At 35.1% G+C, this 21,663-nt stretch overlaps 1 long non-coding RNA gene across 1 annotated transcript; it reads right to left on the minus strand.

Moving 5' to 3' along the window:
* Positions 1-1,465: 1,465 nt before the first annotated feature.
* Positions 1,466-14,832, minus strand: LOC136029032 (uncharacterized). Its single transcript, XR_010617956.1, has 2 exons — positions 14,440-14,832; positions 1,466-5,428 (listed from the first exon to the last, which is right to left on the minus strand). It is a non-coding gene; the product is annotated as an uncharacterized LOC136029032 (long non-coding RNA).
* Between the last annotated feature and the right edge of the window lie 6,831 nt (positions 14,833-21,663).

The raw sequence follows: 21,663 nt of genomic DNA on the forward strand, positions 1-21,663 counted from the left end.
CTTTTCAAACTGAATAGTCGTAGCCAGGGATGTATAGAGAATTTCTTGCATAATTTCCTTAGTAATTATTTAATTACCTTGTTCTTTCCTTAACTTTCAATGTCTCTAGTTCATGAACTACTTTACTTAATTGTACGGTATGCTCTAAAGGGGTGTAGGCATCTACCTTCGCCCCATAAAGAGTAACATTAAGCCCTCAAATGAGCAGAATTTATTCCATGTAAGAGGAAGACCTTCCTCATCCCTGCCTTATGGTTGTGTGGAGGATGCCCATTCTAGTAATTCTTTTAGTCAAAAGTGATTGGAGACCAATCATCCCTTGTCATAAAAATATTTTTGACGTCTGATCCTTTCATTACCCCTAGGTATCTGATCGAAATTTTGAGGTACCTATTTTGTACTTTATTCTGGGAGACGGGGGATGGCAACTCCCCTTTATAGGCTTTATAGGTCAAAAATCCTTGTTTTTTTTTCGAGTCTCAGACTAGAATATGGCTTTAAAAAAAAATCACAGCCACAAATTTTGTTGGTAAGTTTCCAAACCATCCAACACACTCCCGGATCCTCGAGTCGGCTAGAACCAGTAAACAAACCTGAAAGTTTGCAGCTAAAAAAAAATTGCCCATTTTAGTGTAAGAATGTACTGAAATGGTGCGACTTAGGCTATTCGTATCCTATTGATCAAATACATTAAGATATTTCTACAATGTGCGGAAAATTTAGATTACATACAAGTAATTTTACCAAATTTGGTTTCAATGCACCATATTTTTCCCAATTTGGTGCGAGAATATATTGAAACAATCCGTCACACTTTGCCAGAACAACAAGGTATTTTTACATACATTATTTTGATCTCAAGAGGAGATAGAATAAAAAATTGTTTTCCAAGTACTTACGGACGTAGTTCTCAATCTGCTAGAGAATAAAGCTGGTCCATATGGGCAACCTTAATATTTTTCAGTTCCTTTTTCTAGGTTGAGCTCACTTTGGAACAAGGACGTGTAATGATCGAAAAAAACGTTGCCATGTTGGAAACCCTTTCCTATTGAACCAGTGGTGGATCCAGGTGGGGGGGGGTGCGCCTTCCCCTGAAGTAGTGGTGGATTTTGGGATAATATCATGTTGTCATATCAAATATCATATTTTTCGTAGAGGATGAACTTTTTTTTTTTATGGCGGGATGATTTCTATAATTTTTTGTTTATTGTGTCAATATTTTTACATCATTTTAATTTCAACAGATTTATTAGAACTTTAACCCTCAGTAGATTTTAGACTAAATTTACGACTATTTTCACAACCTACCTACAGCGTATAATCGTTGAGGTTCCCTTTAAAACTGCTGGCACTTCTTTATTTGTTTGCAAGTATATTGGGGTAAAATATTTTGCGCCCCCCGCTGAAAAAAAATCCTGGATCCCTGTGTTGAACAAACATCCCTAAGTAGAAGTCCTGGCTAAAATCATGGTTCCAAGAATTTATTTTTCTAAGAACATACATACAAAAGAAGAATTTAGCTTGATTCACAATACAGAGACGAAATAGCCTCATTTTATAATAAAAACCTATTTTAATGTCACACAGAAAAAGCTAGTAAGCAACGCTTATTAATTGAAAGGATAAACATAGAAAAATACAAACAAGGCAAGGACACTGTAACAAGAATGAATTAGAATCTACCAAGACATTGGTCAATGTTCACATTTTACATTAGTTCGACCAATGTTATACCCTGAACCAGGAACACACAGTGACAGCGGAGGGGGATTTATAATATATATTATTCCATGCTACTTTTGAACTTCTTTTTTTTATTATTCTAATTATAATTATTCTAAATTTAAGACCCAAATCGTCCAATATCTATAAATACTCGCATTCGATTAATATTTACCATAATTTCTCTAGTTTTCATTTTATTAAGATAAACTGTTTTTTTTTTTTTATTATTATGCTAATTATAATTATTCTAGATTTAAGACCCAAAACGTCATATATCTATAAATACTCGCATTCGATTTATATTTACCATAATTTCTCTAGTTTTTTATTTTATTAAGATGAACTTTTTTTTTTTTTTTTTTTTTTTTTTTTTTTTTTTTTTTTTTTTTTTTTTTTTTTTTTACTATAGAAACAATATATTCTACAGTGTGCAATGACGGTATGACTCAATAGAAACCCTAAAATACAAAGCTAATCGTTGTGGAGAAAAGGCTGGGAGGTTAGGAGGTTATATAAGAATTGACAGCTGGCACCGGGCGTTGCAGCTCCTGTGGAAAAGCAGAAAAATCATTTTTGATGCTAGATCTGAAAATAGACACCAGTTGTGAAGAACTTTCACCAATAGAGTGCGATATCTGTCCTGCAGTAGTTTGTATATTACAGAAATTTTTGTTACTCATTTCCTAGAACAGCAAAAGGGATTATCAAGAAGATGTTCCATTTCTTTACAAGAATGTATTGGTGATATGAGACAACATCTAAGTTTACAAGGTCACTTTTCACCAAACATGTTCAAATGAGACCTACAGGGGAATGCATCACCAGCTGTTTCACAGAATCGGTCTATAAGCGTTTTCTTAAATTTATCGTAATTTGAAGCAAAAGGCAACAACTAGCAAACATTTGAATAGTCACTTGCGTACTAAAAAACATAGAAAATTAGAAAGACATCAGAGAATACACAGGAGGAAAAAACCATATAAGTGTGATATATGTAAGAAGAGCTTTTCTGTGATGAGCTCTTTGAATATGCACCATAGAGTGCATACAGGTTAGAAACCATTTAAATGTGATCTATGTCAGAAGAGCTTTTCAGTGTTGAGCAATTTGAATAAGCATCAAAGAGTGCACACAGGTGAGAAACCCTTTAAGTGTGATGTATGCAAGAAGAGTTTTTCTCAACTGAGCTCTTGGAATATGCATTAAAGGCTGCAGAGAGATGAGTTTAGTTTAGATTAGTTAGATTGCTAGTTTAGAGTTTATAATAAGAACTTGTTGATAAATGATTTTCTTTGAAAGAAGGCTTGGTGGAGAATTAAAGTTATCAATTACAAGTTAATTATTAAGTCTGAATCAGATTAATGATTGCAGCTATTTGTGTACAAGGTAGGCAAAAAAAGGTCTTCCAGACAGTAAAATTTATCTTTCATTCAATAAACCATGCTTTTTTATGAACAATATACTATTGCTTATAAGCCTACAGTGCTTACAATTGCTATGTAAGCATGTGCATACAAGTTAATAACCAGTTATGTACAAAAATATTAAGCAGATCTTATACCAACATATAAGCAGAAATACATGGGTGTTTAGTTTGGAATAAAATAATTTCTTAAGTAAGAGGAAGAGGAGGGGGGACAAGAAAGAAAGTTAGTCAGACGAAAAAATAATTCAAAACAAAGCAAAAGTAAGTTCTTGGGAAGAGCGGGCAAAAATAACGTTGATTGAATAAAAATAACAACAATTAAAAGGAAATGAAACAGCATAGGCCAGACACAATAAAACATATAGCATTAGACAATATACAAAACATGCACCTTTTTATATTTATTTATAGAAATGTTTTTTAATAGGAAAAGAAGTTGGGTTCATGAGATGCATTTTATTATATTTTTAAATTACTAAATTTGTATTACTTCTTTTAATATGAGGATGATAAAATTGTTAAAGGATATAAAAATAAAAAGAAACCAAATTCAAAAATTATAATCAAATTTAATGCAAATTAAAATCTAATTCAAAGTAAGTATTTTTATTTGCTTATGAGAATAATGACAACAAACTACTGAATTACCGGGAGTTATGATCATAACTTAATCACATTATTTCTTATTAAAGCTCTTAATAAAAAAAAGAACATTTTCTGAAAGATACAGGAATTAGGTACCATACTTCCTTTTACTTTTTGTTATAACCGGATGAATATCCTTTGTCTCTATTGCTCTTTCTCTCTTTTTCCTTTAGGCTTTTCAATCTTAATCTGTGAAATGAACAATGTTGGCTTCTCTCCAAGCATTAGTTTGGTTTCCTATGTAATTTTTGGAATGTTGAAAATCATGATAATCATACTCTCTAAACATTGCAGATGCTCTTGTTGCTATCGATCTTGATGTCTTCTATTACACTGATGCATGACCAAAGCTATGACACAGATCTGAGAATTAGCTTGTAACAGACAGCCTTAATTCCCAATCAAGTTTCCTTCTTTTATATCACTTTTGTCTTGGAAATTTTCATCATAAAACACTTAAATCACTGACACGAAAATATTTTTTATTGCGAACTAAAAACTTCTATATTTCTGCTTGTGTAGTTTTATAAGTACAGAGTTTATTGAATGAAAAATAAAACTTCACTAGCCAAAAAACTGTTTGCACACCTCATACACAAATTGCTCCCTGGTTTATTCATTGATGTCTAAGTAAAGCTCCTATGGACACCTCTAACTGCATATCAAGTCTTCTTTCTATGTAAATCACTTCTGTCTTGAAAGTTTATATCATATACTCCATCCTAACAGATTTCTCCAAGAATGGGTCTTCAGACAAAGTTTTAAAACTGACTTCAGTTGAATATTTTCTCGAGTAAATTACATTTCAATGATTTCCTATCTGAGTTTAGTTCACTCTACGGATTCGAGAAGCTCAGTTAAAAAAAAACTCTTCTTAAGCACATCACACTTAAAGAGTTTCTCAACTGTATGCACCCTTTGATGCCTATTCAAAATACTAGATACATAAAAACTCTGCTGACATACATCCCACTTAAATGGTTTTTAACCTGTATGCCCTCCATGGTGCGTATTCAAAGAGCTTATAACAGAAAAACTCTTCTTACAAACATCACATTTATACAGTTTTTTCCTCCTGTAAATTCTCGGTTGTCTTTCTGATTTTCTAGACTTTTCAGCATGCAAGCGACTATTCAAAACTGTTTTCAGCTTCTTTAAGCCTTTTGCTTCTAATCCAAATAAATACAAGCAAACGCTTGTGGGTGGATCCTGTGAACCAACTGGTGATGTACTCCCTTGTAAATCTAATTCAGAAATGTTTGGTGAAAAGAAACCTTCTAAACTTAGATGTTGTCTCATATCACCAATATATTCTCGCAAGCAAATGACATATCTTCTTGTCACTTGGTTTGGTGTTTCATAAAATAAGCAACCAAATTTCAGTAATAACGAACTACCGCAGACAAATATCGCACTATGTTGGCCAGAGTTCTTCACAACCAGTGTCTGAATGTAGATCTAGCATCAAAATTGATTTCTCCGCTTTTCTACAGGAGCTGCAACGCCAAATGCCAGCAATTAATTCTTCTGCAGCCTTCTCTGTCAGCCTTTTCACCACAACGATTAGTTTTGGGTATTAGCGTTTCAATTGAGTCATACCATCAATGCTGCACACTGTAGAATGAATTATCTCTATAGTAAAGAAAAAAATAGTTGCTTGATTAAACAAAATAACTTAGATTATACAATAGAGGCATTACAGTTACTATAAATGAAAGGTAAGCATTCCGTAAATACTACATGAGCATTATGTACATTGTTAACAACCACTCATAAGCTAAATAAAAATGAGAGGAAAATTCCTCAAATTAGTTTCATTTCATAAAATAAGTAGAATTATTCCAGAAAGAGGTATTAGGCCTTATGTTTAAGACTTGAAAGCTTTGAAAGTCGTGTGGAGTTTAAAAAAGCCGTGTTTTTTTTTTTAAATAGGTAATAACGAGTAATTTCCTCTTATTTCTACTATTTCTAGCTATACTTATATTAAATTTTACAAATAGTTTTTTGCCTGTTAGAAGTGAAACAAAAGATGAACAAAAAGTTCATCCTGGGAGTTTGTCCGAGCAAAAGTGGGGGTGAGGGATACAATTTTATTGGAAAGACTTACCTACTCGTAGTCTTTTTTTCGGGTAAACAAAGAGCATGGAAATGCTATTTGCTGAATCTGATGGTGTGATTTTCATTATGAATTTTAGGAGATGTTATCCCCTTTTTTCGGAAATCAGGCAAATTTTCAAAGGCTGGTAATCTTTGATGGGTAAGACAAAACTTGATAAAACTTCTTTGTTTAAAATCAGCGCAAAAATCCAATTCTTTTTATATATCTATTGGTATCAAAATTCGTTTTTTAGTTTCGGTTACTACTGAGCCGGGTCGCAGCTTCCTTACAGTTCGTTACCACGAACTGTTTGATGTGGACCAAATGATCATATGTTGAACCTTTAATCTGGAGCTGCATTAAGTTTATTTCCGTGTTTGTTTTTGATTAAATAAAAAACAAGTTTTTTAATTGAAAGTAAGGAGCGACATTAAAACTTAAAGCGAACAGAAATTACTTCCTATATGAAAGGGACTGCTTCCTCATCAACGCCCCGCTCTTTACACTAAATTTTTTTTCTGTTTTAAAAAGAAGAGTCAAACTTTAGCGTAAAGAGCGGGGCGTTGATGAGGAAGCAGCCCCTTTCATATACGAAGTAGTTTCTGTTCGTTTTAAGTTTTAATGTCAATCCTTACTTTCAGGTAAAAAAAACTTGTTTTTTTAAATTTAATTTCTGAACGTTTTTGAATCAACGCATGTTTTGATTTTGCTCCCCGCAGAGGAATAATTAAAACGAAATTTGCAATTTTTTTTGGCTAAATGGCTTTCTCATAGTTTTGATCGAATGATTTTGAGAAAAAAAGGAGTGGGGGAGGAAATCTAGTTGCCCTCCGATTTTTTGGTTCCTTAAAAAGGCAACTAGAACTTTTTAATTTTCTACGAATGTTTTTATTAGTAAAAGATATACGTAACTTATAAATTAGCTTACGTAACGAACTTTTGTATTCTCATGTTCTTATTACATCTATGAGGGGGTTCACCCCCTCGTCAGTACCTCGCTCTTTACACTAAATTTTTTTATTTTTGTCCCAATTTTGTCCTTAAATTTTGTCCCAATTCATTAAGAATGACCCCTGAATCACAAAAGCCGTAGAATAAATAGTTGAGATTACTAAAAATACTTTATCGTAAAGAGCGATGTATTAGGAGGAGGTGAGCCCCTCATATGCGTAATAATTTCTGTTCGTTTTAAGTTTTAACGCTGCTGCTTACTTCCAGTTGAAAAAACTTTTTCATATTTGTTTTTTCATTGTTTTTTTTTTAATAATGCTAGAAAATCCTGCGCTCCCTTCATGGAAATTTTCTTCCCCATGACAAATTACTCGATGGAAAATTCCCCCAACATATCCTCTTCTTCTTAACCCCTCCCCCAACCAAAAAATCCCCCTGAAAACGTCTGTACACTTCCCAATAACCATTACTACATCTAAGCACTGGTCAAAGTTTGTAACTTGTAGCCTCTCCCACGGGGACTGTGGGGGAGTAAGTCATTCCCAAAGACATAGTTATAAGGTTTTTCGACTACGTTGAATAAAATGGCTATCTCAGAATTTTGATCCGTTGACTTTGGGAAAATAATCAGCGTGGGAGGGGGCCTAGGTGCCCCTCAGTTTCTTTGGTCACTTAAAAAAGGCACTAGAACTTTTCATTTCCGTTAGAATGAGCCCTCTCGCAACATTCTAGGACCAATGGGTCGATACGATCACCCCTGAAAAAAAAACAACAAATAAACACGCATCCGTGATCTGCCTTCTGGCAAAAAATACAAAATTCCACATTTTTGTAGATAGGAGCTTGGAACTTCTACAATAGGGTTCTCTGATAGCTGAATCTGATGGTGTGGTTTTCGTTAAGATTCTATGAGGGATTTTACAAGATTCTTTTAGGGGGTGTTTCCCCCTATTTTCTAAAATTAAGCAAATTTTCTCAGGCTCGTAACTTTTGATGGGTAAGACTAAACTTGATGAAACTTTTAAAATCAGCATTAAAATGCGATTCTTTTGATGTAGCTATTGGTATCAAAATTTCATTTTTTAGAATTTAGGTTACTATTGAGTCGGGTCGCTCCTTACTACAGTTCGTTACCACGAACTGTTAGATAAATGCAAACTATGAAAATGCCCTCTGAGTAGGTACTAAGCTTTGGAAAGGCAACAGACACTTCAGTGCTTTATGACCGAGACCTTTATATTCTTTCCTTGTTCGTACCCTGAACTCAGTAGGAGGCTCATTTGGTTGAAAATCGGAAGCTCTAGTTTCCTTTTAAGAGCCTAAAGGGCATTTAGCCCCCCCCCTTCAGACAACCTCTCTTTTAACCAAACGGATATGATTAAAATTATGAGATGGTAATTTTGTTCAAAATAGTCCGAAGAATATATAATAAAGCCTCTAGGATTGACACAACCCCCCACCACCCTGGGGATAGAATTGCAAAATGTACCATGATGACATATAAAGTTTCTATGGAATGAATGGTCGTATAAACTTCGGATGAGGCTCATTTGATTTGAAATTGGAAGTTATAGTGCCCTTTTTAAGAGTCAAAGTGATTTGGGAGCAACCCCCCCCCCCCACACACACACATCGTTTTAATACCACCAATCGATTTTAAACATAACAATTTTGTTTATCATAGTTGAAGGTCCAAAAATTATGTCTGTGAGGAAGACCCCCCCCCCCTTAAGCTCTCAGGGTAAGCTCTCAGCCCCCCCCCTTCAGACAACCTCTCTTTTAACCAAACGGATATGATTAAAATTATGAGATGGTAATTTTGTTCAAAATAGTCCGAAGAATATATAATAAAGCCTCTAGGATTGACACAACCCCCCACCACCCTGGGGATAGAATTGCAAAATGTACCATGATGACATATAAAGTTTCTATGGAATGAATGGTCGTATAAACTTCGGATGAGGCTCATTTGATTTGAAATTGGAAGTTATAGTGCCCTTTTTAAGAGTCAAAGTGATTTGGGAGCAACCACCCCCCCCACACACACACATCGTTTTAATACCACCAATCGATTTTAAACATAACAATTTTGTTTATCATAGTTGAAGGTCCAAAAATTATGTCTGTGAGGAAGGCCCCCCCCCCCTTAAGCTCTCAGGGTAAGGGTTGCAAGTTATGCCCTGTGGGCATATAAGGTTCTTATAGAAGGAGTAGTCGTATATGCTTTGGAGGAGACTCATTGGATTGGTAATCAGAAGTTCTAGTACCATATATAAGAGTCAAAGTGATAAGAGCGCCGCTAGCCACCCCCCCCCCCACACACACAAACAATCGTGTTTTCCTGAGATGCATCCAATATGTGTTTTGAGACACGCTTTTTATTCAAAATAGTCCTAAGATCATAGAATAAGGTTTTTGAGGTTGATACAAACCACCGGAGCCTAAGGGTGAGGGTTGTATGTTATACCCCTGGGGCATTTACGGTTCTTTTGGAAGAGATGGTTGTATGAACTTTAAGAGGGGGCTCATTTGGTTGAAATTGGAAGTTCTAGTTCCCTTTTAAGAGTCAATAATGATGGAGGTCAACTAGTCCTCTCCCCCTTCTAACTACCCCTCTTTTCGCCAAATGTATGTGATTACAATCGCGCCATGGCAACTGTTTAAAATAGTCCAAAGAATATAACAATGCCTCCAGGCTTGGCACAACCCTCAGGGCCCTGGAACAAGGGCTTTAAGTCGTACCCTGGGGGCACATAGGGTTCTTATGGAATGGGTGGTCGTATTATATTCAGACTAATCTCATTTGATTTTAAATTGGAAGCTATAGTTCCCTTTTTAAGAGTCAAAAGTGATTTGGAAGAGACGAATTTTTAGGAAATGCCAAGGGAGATGATGAATTGAACCAAAGGTAACATTTGCATGCTACTACTACTACTACAACTACTGCTGCTTCTACTGCTACCACAAGTACTATTACTACTACCACTACTATCATTAAAAGTAATACTTCTGTTAGGAGTACTACTAAGACTGAGAATACTGAAAAAAATATATGAGGAAACGTGGAGGGGAAATTTGAACTAAACCAAAACATACTGTGTGCAATTGTGCATACAGATTGCGGATATGGGCGTATCAGAAATATTTCTGGAATGCCTGATCATACCAGGAGGAAACTTCTGGGATGTCATGATTGGGATGTCCAGTTGACCAAAAGGCAAACTGTATCTGTTATTGATGTTGCTACAACGTTTCTGATTATAGCCCTAGAAAGCAGTAACATGGGAGATATAGGAAGATTCCTTGAGAACCCGTCCTGCCTTGATATAATTCGCTGTTGACGGCATCATAAGTCTCGTATTTTGGCATTTCATAAGGATTAACCTAATTGCTTGAGTGGGGTGGCTATAATAGCCTGTAAAAATACCGAATTTCTTGATCAAACTGATTCCACGGCAGAGATAGTTTCAAATATAGAATGTAGCATGGATGGGTTAGATTACCTTGAGGATTATAAATGTGACGCTAATATTACAGTATAACAAATTAAAATTTATTCCCATAGGCTAATATACGTTCTGGAAATACTGGACATATTACGCGTTGTAGAAAATCAGAGGCATGCTAAAAATTCCTCTGTGTGCTGAATATGTGGACCCACTGGACCTTTTTATTTAAACTTTTGACCTTTCTGTTTATAACTTTGCTTAGATATTTTGAACAAAATTTCCCTCCTAATCATTTAGGGATTATTTAGAAATTTATCAAATCCCTTAAATTATGATTTTTATAATTAAACTAATCATATTATTACAATAACAATATACTATTACCACTATTTTAATAATAATATAATTATAAAATTAATTGAATATTAACTTAATTAGGCCTATATTGAAATAAAGTAATTATTATTATTAAAAAGTAACAAGATCGCGGGCGGATGAATAAGCTGATAGGCAATAAGATTATAGTAAAAAGTAAAAAGATTAGTCTCTGTTTTCAATCAAGGCCTATGTTCCTTCAAACAGGTCAAGCTCACTAATAGAACCAGAGCTCACATGACACTTGTGACGAGGTCGGAAGAGCCAAGAGCTCATATGGCATGAGCTCTAGCAAAATTCTAAAATCAATCGATTGATTTAAAAGGAAAATCAGAGGCTTAATGCCAGTCGGGATTTAAAATAAGAGCTCTTAGACACGAGGTTCTTCTAAATGTAAAATTTCATCAAGATCCGATCACCCACTCGTAAGTTAAAAATACCTCATTTTTTCTAATTTTTCCTCTCCCTGCAGTCCCCCAGATGGTCGAATTGGTGAAAACGACTTTATCAAGTCAATTTGTGGAGGTCCCTGACACGCCTACCGATTTTCATCGTCCTGGCACGTCCAGAAGCACCAAACTCGCCAATGGACCCCTTTACCCCCCCCCCCCAAATAGAGTGGATCCAGTCCGGTTACGTCAATCATGTATCTACGACATTTGCTTATTCTACCCACCAATTTTAATCCCGATCTCTCCACTCTAAGCGTTTTCCAAGATTTCCAGTTTCCCTCTCCAACTCCCCCCCCCCCCCCCGAATGTCACCAGATCTAGTCGGAATTTAAAATAAGAGGTCTGAGACATGAGCTCCTTCTAAATATCTAATTTCATTAAGATCCGGTGACCCGTTCGTAAGTTAAAAATACTTCATGTTTTCTAATTTTTCCGAATTAACACCCCCCCCCCAACTTCCCCAAAGAGAGCGGATTTCAGTCCGGTTATGTCAATCACGTATCTAGAACTTGTGCACATTCTTCCCACCAAGTTTCATCCCGATCCCTCAACTCTAAGCGTTTTCCAAGATTTCCCAAGTTTTAAAGATATGCAAATACATTTCCTAAATTTGACAGGACCAATTGAAATTTTGACAAAACAACATTTTACCTTTTTCAGAACTAAAGGCAGAGAAAGGGCAACTGGTAACTGAAAATCAAGGTAAAATGTTGTTTTGTCAAAATTTCAATAGGTCATGTAGGAAAATTTCTGGGCCCTCTAGAGGGAGAAGGAGAAGAGGTAGGTACTTCAAAATACCTTCCCGAGACATACTTTAGCCTGTAAACCCATCCCTGAAAGTTTCATTTTCCTAACCTAAACCCTTTCCGAGATAGCTAAAAGTCAATCAACTAGAATTTTACCTTTTGTTTTAGCCTACTTCATTTAAGCAGAAGTTTTATTTTGCAAGTTTTCACTTTTATAACACAAAGGTTTTAAAGGTCAGGACCCTCTAAAGGGATAAGGAGTGGAGCCAGGGGTAAACTTTTTGCAGTTCATATAATTGACTTAGCGATAAAGTGAACATACCACTCGATGTCTTTTTTATGTTCTTTACGAATAAAATAATCGTTTCTACCGCTAATTCAAATTTAAGCACTTTTTGAGCTCTTAAAATGGCGAATTTTCTATTAAAGTATGATCTATCGCTCGTAATCGACAAAATAATACTACGTTTTCTCTGTGCCGTTTTCTCGGTCGTTTTCGACAAAATAGGTTTATTTTGAGGGGAGGGGGTTGGGGTTAAAACCCTAGTTTAGCTAATTTTTGCTATTCTGAAAAGGCGTTATGTTAGGAAAATGAAACTTTCAGAGATGGGTCTACAGACTAAAGCATGGGTACTTGTGTCTTAAAGCCACCACACTCAACCCAAACATGAGGCAATAATTGGTTTTCATGGTCTTTAAACCAGACGATTAGTTCCGGCTCAGTGGGGAACTGTATTTTAGACTAGCTATATTTTAATTAAATATTTAGTTGGTATTTTGGTTTGGTTAGGTTATGTAAGTTTAGGATATTATAAAGTGTTATCGGGCCTTATTTCCATAATCTTGTTAAAAAAAAATATTTTACTTTCATCATACTGAGGTATGTTTCATCAGGATTCACTTCACTTCTTGAGTGTGGTGGCTATAAGACAGAAATACCAAAGCATGTCCCAAGAAGGTATTTTGAAGTAGCCTACCCACATCTGCTCCTTCGCCCTCTAGAGGGTCCTGATCTTTGACGACTTTAAAAAATTGTTGTATTATAAAAATAAAACCCTGCAAAAGATCTTAAGCTTAAATGAAGTACAAGAAAACCATTTGCAGCTTCATAAACTTGCTCAATTTCAATTTACGAGGTTTCAAAGATCTGCCAATACATTTTCTAAATTAGATGAAAAAAAAACGTTGATATGTCTTAAAGTTCTACTCAAATAGCAGGAATTGCATTTACAGAACTAAAAACCTGAGAGAAAGAAAATGTCAACTGAAAATTAAGATAAAATGTCATTTTGTCAGAATCTCAACAGGTATAGGACTTGTCAAGTAGGCAAGTTTATAAGACTTAGGACCCCCAAAGAGGGTTAACATAGAAGCTTGGCAATATCTTCCCAATGTATGTTTTTATTCTTGGATTCACTGCTGAAAGTTTCATTTTCCAAACCTAAGCCCTTTTCGAGATAGCAAAAAGCAGCTAAACTAGAATGGCTAATTAAAAATGGTGCTCTCCAAGTAAGTTTGGCAAAATACGCACCTGTTAGATATTGGAAAGACCCAAAAAGTGAAGTTAAGTTAGTCCAACTGAAAAATAACGAAACATGATGATAAAATAATACTTTAGAGCAAAATTATGGAAACCTACCATAAACCAACCTAACCCCCACCTCCACCCCTAATGTGCAGACACGTAGTCCAAATTATGCAGGTCCAATGTAATGGAGTATCATCCAATACTTGTTTTTGTAGCTATAAAACCGGTTTTCTAACATGAAACCAAAGAGTAATTCTTGAATGTGTTTCCAATAACCGATAAGTACAGCTAAATGATTTGGCCTTGGGCTGACACCTTTACGAACTTCCCTCTTGGGTACTTACGTATTATATCGACCACACTTAAACAGCGTCACTCGAAGTATAGCCATAAAACTCATTTTGTAATGTACAGTAATAGTGTGAAGTCTTCTGCTTGTTTGAAGTACAACAAAATTGTTTTCAGCTTCACAACTTTGCTTAATCCCAATTTATATGGTTTTAAAGATGTGCAAATACATTTCCTAGATTTTGAAAAAAAAACATTGATATGGCTCTAAATTCTACTCAAATAACAGGTATTGCATTTTCAGAACTAAAGGCAGAGAAAAAGCAACTAGTAACTGAAAATTAAGTTAACATGTTGTTTTGTCAAAATTTCAATAGTTAATAGACCTGTCATGTAGGCAAATTTCAGGGCCCTCTAGAGGGAGAAGAAGTGGAGTTTGGTACTTTAAAATACCTTCCCGGGATACACTTTAGCCTGTAGACCCATCCGTGAAAGTTTCATTTTCCTAACCTAAACCCTTTCTGAGATAGCAAGAAGTCAATTAACCAGAATTTTACCGCTTCATTTTCCTAACCAAGGAGTTACAAAAGTAAAATTTTGCCGGGTAAAATATATCAGAGCTGTAGTCAGAATTTGTTAGCTAAGATTAGGCTATTCAGCATATTAGGAAGTAAAAATTGTTTAGTCAACATGTTTCCTTCGCAATAGCCCCTAATCTAAACAATTATTGGTAAGAATTTATCCAATAAAACTTACCCATGGGATGTGTTTCAGCCTTGCGTTAGAAGGTTCCTCTGTACAAGAGCCTTTCTAGGTTCATAGCCATCTGCTGCAAACACATAACTGCAGATTTAGACCAAAGAGTATGGCAGACTGCCAATACTCCTTGATCTAGCTAGGCTATAGACTGACGGGACAGGAGTGCAATTTAAAGGACAATGACATCCGCTGATCCTGCGCATTCAGACACCAAGCCTGTTTAGGGTTACAAAATTCTTAACATCTGGATGGTCCCTTAGGCCCTACTTCTGTATAGAAGTCGACTTCCAACCATAGACAAAGAATGTCTATGGTTCCAAATTAATAACAACGAATGAAGCCAGAATTTATATGACATTAGATTTCGCATTTCTTGTTAAACTTTGGCATTAAAAATATCATAGCCGAAAGAATTCTTAAAAAATCTAGGCCTACAGAAAAGAAGGGTTATAAGTCTAAGGATAATTGGCATATACGTAGTATATATATACGACACTAACGTAATAGCAGTAGATATATACCGCACTAACTTAAAAAAAATTAAAGTAGATAACAAAACTTAAAACAAATAAAATTAGTGTTTAGCAGCTTATGCAAAATATTTTCAATAATCTGTTTCAAATAAATTAGCTCTAAGTATTTCCTAATATTTGTATAATTCGGATAAACTAGCTTTATATAGAATATCGGTACAACAATTAAGATTAGAAGCTGAAAATCCATGAGTAGCCGACTAAAAATCAAATACTAATTTATAGAGCTATCAGTAGTCTTTTACTGACCGTGAAATCAATAAATTATATTTTACAATTTCAATTCTACAAAAGAAGATTAATTTTCAGTAAATCTTTCAGTGCAAGATTGGGTAATCGTATGTTTCGCAGTGATATCCAAAATATGTTTGTGTCGACAATTAGTCGATTAATTCAATAAGAGAAAATAGCGTATCCATCAGGGGCCAAAGGAAAAAGCAGGTCGTGCCAAAAAAGCGGGAGGAGGTCTTGAGAAAGGGTTAAAGGAAACTGGGACTTCGTGGGAGGGGTTGAGAGTGAATAGACGAAAAAATGGGTTTTTTCAACTTAAATTTAAGAGCCACATCAACATTTCTAACGAGCAGAAGTTATTCCCTATAAAACAGGGTTCTCCCCTCTTCAACCATCCACTCTTTAAGTTAAAGCTTCGAAATTAAAACTTTAGTACAAAGAGCGAGGGGTTGAGGAGTGGCCAGCCCCCCTTAAATACTGAATATTTTATGTTTGTTTAAGTTTTTATGTTGCTCTTTATTTTCACCTGAAAATAATTGTTTTTCGGTTAGTTTTGCTCGTTTTTAGTAACAACCCCAGGATTATCCTAAATATGTGGAGGACTACCTCCTCCTCCTTCAAAGTCAAATTTTTGCATAGAAGCACAGCAACACTTCAAGAACGCGAATTTAGAGAACTTCCTTTTTGGAATGAAGAAGAGTTAGTCAAACAGTTCGTGGTAACGAACTGTAGTAAGGAGCGACCCGGCTCAATAGTAACCAAAACTCTAAAAAATGGAATTTTGGTACCAATAGCTACATCAAAAGAATCGCATTTTAATGCTGATTTTAAATATATAAGTTTCATCAAGTTTAGTCTTACCCATCAAAAGTTACGAGCCTGAGAAAATTTGCGTTATTTCGAAAATAGGGGGAAACACCCTCTAAAAGTCATAGAATCTTAACGAAAATCACACCATCAGATTCAGCGTATCACATAACCCTCCTGTAGAAGTTTCAAAGATCCTATCTACAAAAATGTGGAATTTTATATTTTTTGCCAGAAGGCAGATCACGGATGCGTGTTTATTTGTTTTTTTGTTGTTTTTTTCCCCAAGGGGTGATCGTATCGACCCAGTTGTCCTAGAATTTTGCGAAAGGGCTCATTCTAACGGAAATGAAAAGTTCTAGTGCCCTTTTTAAGTGACCAAAAAATTGGAGGGCACCTAGGCCCCCTCCCACGCTAATTATTTTCCAAAAGTCAACGGATCAAAATTCTGAGATAGCCATTTTATTCAGCGTAGTCGAAAAACCTCATAACTATGTCTTTGGGGACGACTTACTCCCCCACAGTCCCCGTGGGAGGGGTTACAAGTTCAAAACTTTGACCAGTGCTTACATATAGTAATGGTTATTGGGAAGTGTACAGGCGTTTTCAGGAGGATTTTTTTGGTTGGAGGCAGGGGTTGTGAAGAGGGGGATATGCTGGGAGAACTTTCCATCGAGGAATTTGTCATGGGGGAAGAAAGTTTCCATGAAGGGAGCGCAGGATGTACTAGCATTACTTAAAAAAAAAACAATGAAAAAATAACTATGAAAAGTTTTTTTTTCAGCTGGAAGTAAGCAGCAGCATTAAAACTTAAAATGAACAGAAATTATTACCCATATGAGGGGCTCACCTCCTCCTAATACCTCGCTCTTTACGCTAAAGTATTTTTAGTAATTCCAACTATTTATTCTGCGGCTTTTGTGATTCAGGGGTCATTCTTAATGAATTGGGACAAAATTTAAGCTTTAGTGTAAAGAGCGAGGTACTGACAAGGGGGCGAATCCCCTCATATATGTAATAAAAACATGAGAATACAAAAGTTCTTTACGTAAGCTAATTTATAAGTTACGTATATCTTTTACTTATGAAAAGATTTGTAAAAAATTAAAAGTTCTAGTTGCCTTTTTAACTAACTGAAAATCGGAGGGCAACTAGGCTTCCTTCCCCGCTCTTTTTTTCTCAAAATCATTCGATCAAAATTATGAGAAAGCCATTTAGCCAAAAAAAAATAAATAGAAATATTTTGTTTTAATTATTCCTCTGCGGAGAGCCAAAATTAAAACATGCATTGATTCAAAAACGTTCAGAAATTAAATAAAAAAAACAAGTTTTTTAAATGAAAGTAAGGAGCGACATTAAAACTTAAAACGAACAGAAATTACTCCGTATATGAAAGGGGCTTTTCCTTCTCAACGCCCCGCTCTTTACGCTAAAGTTTTTTACTGTTTTAAAAAGTAGAGTTAAGAGAAAGAGTCAAACTTTAGCGTAAAGAGCGGGGCGTTGAGAAGGAAAAGCCCCTTTCATATACGGAGTAATTTCTGTTCGTTTTAAGTTTTAATGTCGGTACTTACTTTCATTTAAAAAACTTGTTTTTTTTTATTTAATCAAATTAAAATATTGCCTCCGCAATACAGGGTTCTCGTGTTGAATTTCTTTGCATAATTTCCATCAACATCACACCTCTATTTGAAGAAGTTTGTTCCTAGTTTTCATCTGCTGGTAGGAATGATGACCTGCTTAAAGTTTTATACATTTTACTTATTTAGGATCGGCATGAATATTAGCTTTTATTGTTGAATTAAAACTTCGTTTCTTAGAGTTGTAGTTTCTATCAAACAGCTCGTGGTAAGGAACTGTAGTAAAGAGCGACCCGGCTCAATAGTAATTAAAACACAAAAAAATGGAATTTTTATACCAATAGCTACATCAAAAGAATCGCATATTTATGCTGATTTTAAATATATACGTTTCGTCAAGTTTATTTTTATCCATCAAAAGTTATGAGCCTGAGAAAATTATGCTTTATTTTAGAAAATAGGAGGAAACACCCCTAAAGTCATATAATATTAACGAAAATCACACCATTAGATCTAGCGTATTAGAGAACCCTATTGTAGAAGTTTCAAGCTCTATCTACAAAAATGTGGAATTTTGTATTTTGTGCCAGAAGACAGATCACGGATGGGTGTTTACTGTTTTTCCAGGGGTGATCGTGTTGACCCAGTGGTCATAGAATTTCGCAAGAGGGCTCATTATAACGGAAGTCAAAAGTTCCAGTGCCCTTTTCAAGTGACCAAAAAAAAACGGATCCAAATTTTGAGATAGCCATTAAAAAAAAAATTATTAAATTAAAAAAAAATTATTAAATTTAAAAAAATTATTAAAAAAACGATAAAATAAATGAAAAAAAAGTTTTTTTTTTTCAGATGGAAGTAAGGAGCAGCATTAAAACCTAAAACGAACAGAAATTAAAACAATTTACAATTACATTTACAATTGCAAATTATTACAAATTACAATTTGCAACTACAAACGAACAGAAATTACAAACAAATTATTCAGGAGTCATTCTTAAAGTTTGGGACATAATTCAAGCTTTAGTGTAAAGAGCGAGGTATTGACGAGGGAGAGAACCTCCTCATATGCGTAATGATAACATACAAATATAGAAGTTCGTTACGTAAGTTAATTCGTAAGTTACGTATATTTATTACTAATAAAAACGTTCGTAAAAAAAGTTCTAGTTGACTTTTTAAGTAACCAGAAATTGGAGGGCAACTATGGCTGCTCCCCCACCCACTTCTTTTTATCAAAATAATCCGATCAAAACTATGAGAAAGCCATTTAGCCAAAAAAAAAAAAAAAAAAAAAAAAAAAAAAAAAAAAAAAAAAAAAAAAAAAAAAAAAAAAAAAAAAATGTTCTTTTTTTCACCCGTTCTTATGGAATGGGTGGTCGTATTATATTCAGACTAATCTCATTTGATTTTAAATTGGAAGCTATAGTTCCCTTTTTAAGAGTCAAAAGTGATTTGGAAGAGACGAATTTTTAGGAAATGCCAAGGGAGATGATGAATTGAACCAAAGGTAACATTTGCATGCTACTACTACTACTACAACTACTGCTGCTTCTACTGCTACCACAAGTACTATTACTACTACCACTACTATCATTAAAAGTAATACTTCTGTTAGGAGTACTACTAAGACTGAGAATACTGAAAAAAATATATGAGGAAACGTGGAGGGGAAATTTGAACTAAACCAAAACATACTGTGTGCAATTGTGCATACAGATTGCGGATATGGGCGTATCAGAAATATTTCTGGAATGCCTGATCATACCAGGAGGAAACTTCTGGGATGTCATGATTGGGATGTCCAGTTGACCAAAAGGCAAACTGTATCTGTTATTGATGTTGCTACAACGTTTCTGATTATAGCCCTAGAAAGCAGTAACATGGGAGATATAGGAAGATTCCTTGAGAACCCGTCCTGCCTTGATATAATTCGCTGTTGACGGCATCATAAGTCTCGTATTTTGGCATTTCATAAGGATTAACCTAATTGCTTGAGTGGGGTGGCTATAATAGCCTGTAAAAATACCGAATTTCTTGATCAAACTGATTCCACGGCAGAGATAGTTTCAAATATAGAATGTAGCATGGATGGGTTAGATTACCTTGAGGATTATAAATGTGACGCTAATATTACAGTATAACAAATTAAAATTTATTCCCATAGGCTAATATACGTTCTGGAAATACTGGACATATTACGCGTTGTAGAAAATCAGAGGCATGCTAAAAATTCCTCTGTGTGCTGAATATGTGGACCCACTGGACCTTTTTATTTAAACTTTTGACCTTTCTGTTTATAACTTTGCTTAGATATTTTGAACAAAATTTCCCTCCTAATCATTTAGGGATTATTTAGAAATTTATAAAATCCCTTAAATTATGATTTTTATAATTAAACTAATCATATTATTACCATAACAATATACTATTACCACTATTTTAATAATAATATAATTATAAAATTAATTGAATATTAACTTAATTAGGCCTATATTGAAATAAAGTAATTATTATTATTAAAAAGTAACAAGATCGCGGGCGGATGAATAAGCTGATAGGCAATAAGATTATAGTAAAAAGTAAAAAGATCAGTCTCTGTTTTCAATCAAGGCCCATGTTCCTTCAAACAGGTCAAGCTCACTAATAGAACCAGAGCTCACATGCCACTTGTGACGAGGTCGGAAGAGCCAAGAGCTCATATGGCATGAGCTCTAGCAAAATCCTAAGAATCAATCGATTGATTTAAAAGGAAAATCAGAGGCTTAATGCCAGTCGGGATTTAAAATAAGAGCTCTTAGACACGAGGTCCTTCTAAATGTAAAATTTCATCAAGATCCGATCACCCACTCGTAAGTTAAAAATACCTCATTTTTTCTAATTTTTCCTCTCCCTGCAGTCCCCCAGATGGTCGAATTGGTGAAAACGACTTTATCAAGTCAATTTGTGGAGGTCCCTGACACGCCTACCGATTTTCATCGTCCTGGCACGTCCAGAAGCACCAAACTCGCCAATGGACCCCTTTAACGCCCCCCCCCCCCAAATAGAGTGGATCCAGTCCGGTTACGTCAATCATGTATCTACGACATTTGCTTATTCTACCCACCAAGTTTAATCCCGATCTCTCCACTCTAAGCGTTTTCCAAGATTTCCAGTTTCCCTCTCCAACTCCCTTCCCCCCGAATGTCACCAGATCTAGTCGGAATTTAAAATAAGAGGTCTGAGACATGAGTTCCTTCTAAATATCTAAGTTCATTAAGATCCGGTGACCCATTGGTAAGTTAAAAATACTTCATGTTTTCTAATTTTTCCGAATTAACACCCCCCCAACTCCCCCAAAGAGAGCGGATTTCAGTCCGTTTATGTCAATCACGTATCTAGAACTTGTGCACATTCTTCCCACCAAGTTTCATCCCGATCCCTCAACTCTAAGCGTTTTCCAAGATTTCCCAAGTTTTAAAGATATGCAAATACATTTCCTAAATTTGACAGGACCTATTGAAATTTTGACAAAACAACATTTTACCTTTTTCAGAACTAAAGGCAGAGAAAGGGCAGAGGGAGAAGGAGAAGAGGTAGGTACTTCAAAATACCTTCCCGAGACATACTTTAGCCTGTAGACCCATCCCTGAAAGTTTCATTTTCCTAACCTAAACCCTTTCCGAGATAGCTAAAAGTCAATCAACTAGAATTTTACCTTTTGTTTTAGCCTACTTCATTTAAGCAGAAGTTTTATTTTGCAAGTTTTCACTTTTATAACACAAAGGTTTTAAAGGTTAGGACCCTCTAAAGGGATAAGGAGTGGAGCCAGGGGTAAACTTTTTGCAGTTCATATAATTGACTTAGCGATAAAGTGAACATACCACTCGATGTCTTCTTTATGTTCTTTACGAATAAAATAATCGTTTCTACCGCAAATTCAAATTTAAGCATTTTTTGAGCTCTTAAAATGGTGAATTTTCTATTAAAGTATGATCTATCGCTCGTATTCGACAAAATAATACTACGTTTTCTCTGTGCCGTTTTTTCGGTCGTTTTCGACAAAATAGGTTTATTTTGGGGGGAGGGGGTTGGGG

Source organism: Artemia franciscana, chromosome 7, assembly GCF_032884065.1.
Source record: "Artemia franciscana chromosome 7, ASM3288406v1, whole genome shotgun sequence".
Classification (NCBI taxonomy): domain Eukaryota; kingdom Metazoa; phylum Arthropoda; class Branchiopoda; order Anostraca; family Artemiidae; genus Artemia; species Artemia franciscana.